Source organism: Arachis duranensis, chromosome 3 (genome assembly GCF_000817695.3).
Source record: "Arachis duranensis cultivar V14167 chromosome 3, aradu.V14167.gnm2.J7QH, whole genome shotgun sequence".
In the NCBI taxonomy this organism is placed as follows: Eukaryota; Viridiplantae; Streptophyta; class Magnoliopsida; order Fabales; family Fabaceae; genus Arachis; species Arachis duranensis.
The window spans coordinates 90,734,142-90,736,578 of record NC_029774.3 but is presented as its reverse complement, the minus strand read 5'-3'; positions in this window follow the sequence as shown (position 1 = coordinate 90,736,578).

Below are 2,437 nucleotides of genomic sequence, written 5' to 3'. Positions count from 1 at the left end.
CCCAGTGCACTTGTTGGTTAGTTGTGCGAGGTTGTGAAGAAAGTGCTGAGTTATAAATGCGCATACTGATGCGAGCAGAAATTGGTGAATTAAAAATTATTAAAATATATATGTTGCAAGTATAGTTCTTAACTCACCAGAAATCCACTTATCAATTTAGAAAGGTGTCACAGAAATTTAAAATTAAAATACTGGGAGTATGAATCCCAGGTCGTCTCCCAACGAGTTACAGAAAAGTGTGCTATTTTATTAATCAGATGTTTTCAAAAAGGTTTGAGTTGAGTAAACAGGGAATTAAATTGGAGAATTTGAATAATGTAAATAAAAGCCTTGACTGGGAGTTGATTAGTTGGAAGCCTTATTATTGTTGGATTACTCTCTAGATTAATTGATAATTAAAGGTTATCCTGTTTAGTTATCTCTTACTAGGTAATGGAAAGTCAAACAAGTTGGAATGTTACGTTCGTTCACAAGTTGCAACCCACTTAATAAAAAGGGATTGGTGTTAGTGACTAGAGGGCAATCCAACAATAAACCCAATTACAATCTTTCTTTTAAGCTTTCCAACTCGAGGGTTCCTTTCAATCAACTCCTCATCAAGTTAGGGAACTACTCGCTCATTGTGAATGTAAAATTCATAACATATGAAAGGGAATTGAAGAAAGACATTGTAAATAAGATCAAAATAATCAATTAAAAATAAAAGTAATCCTTGTATTAAATAATCCTAAAAATATTCCAATGGTAAAATTAACAAAGCAAAGGACATGGAAGATTAAAGCCAAGTAAAGAAAATGAACTAGAATGACAAAGTCTTGAAAAGGTAATAACTCTTCTCAGTATCCCAATGCAAAAAGTGATAGAAAAATAAAATCCTAAGAACTATGAATGTGTAGAGAGAAAAACCTAGAGGAGGAGTAAAAACTAGATCTAAAACTAAAACTCTGTAGAATGAATGTTGTCTCTGGTTTCTGCATGTTCTCTGGCTCTAGTCTGCTGTTCTGGGCCAAAAACTGGGTCAAAATAGGGCCCAAAATCGCCCCCAGCGAATCCTACAGATTATGCAGATCGCGCACATCACGCGATCGCGTCATCCATGCGGACGCGTCATTCGCGTTTTCCCCTGCCACGCGTTCGCGTCATCCACGCCTCCGCGTCACTTGTGCTTTTCCATTCCGCGCGGTCGCGTGAGCCATGCGGCCGCGTCACTGCGATTTCTCCTCTTTTGCGGGAACGCGTGAGCCATGCGGCCGCGTCACTTCTCACTGGTTATCTCCTCAATTTCTTTTGTTCCTTCCATTTTTTGCTAGCTTCCCTTCCATTCTCCAACTCATCCATGCCCTATAAAGCCTGAAACACTTAACACACAGATTACGATATCGAATGGGATAAAGGAGAACTAAAATGCATAATTAAAAAGTCTCTAGGAAGCAGTTTTCAACCATGTAGTAATTTTAGGAAGGAAATATAAATGCATGCTAAATTAATGAATAAGTGGGTAAGGATCATGATAAAACCACATAATTAAACACAATATAAACCATAAAATAGTGGTTTATCAACCTCCCCACACTTAAACATTAGCATGTCCTCATGCTTAATTGAAGGAGATAAGATAAATAAGTGTGAACATGTAGAAACTCATGCAATGCGATGCAACCTATATATATGAATGCAACTATATGATTCTTGCCCACTTGATCAAAAGTAAATAAGCTCTTCAAAATAATTACAAATCAAATTCCATTAATTCTACCATTATACAGTAAGACAGATAAAAGTGCAAGAAGATAGCTCATGAAAGCAGGAAACATGGAGATTCAAGCATTGAACCCTCACTGATGATGTATGTATGCTCTAATCTCTCTAGTGTATAGGGTAATCACTCTATCATTCTCTAATCATGCCCTCTAACTTTTGTTCTTCTCCTAACCAATCAACAACAGTTAATATACCGATGCAAACATCATGAGGTCTTTTCAAGGTTGTAATGGGGCCAAGGTAAGGGTAGGGATACATATATGGTTAAGTGAGCTTATAAATTGAATCTTTAATTAACCCAAGCTTTAACCCAACCTATATATTTTATATAGTCTTAGAATTCATACCTAGCTACCCAGAATTCCCTTTTACATTCCATACTCATGTATCAATTTTTTTTTATTTTTATCATATGTGCATTGATCTTTGAATTCTCAATTCAGCATTGGGGTAATTTTGTCCCCTTATTTATTTAATGATTTTTTTATTTATTTATCAATGCACATAGATTTTTAATTCTTATAGTTTCGCATGAGTAGGTATCCAAATTCCCATTGTATTATCATGACACATTCCCTTAATAACTTTTGTTCCCACAATTTCCCATACTTAAGTAGAATACACAATTCTATCTTAAGCTAACCAAAGATTCAATTTGGGATATAAAATTGTTTTT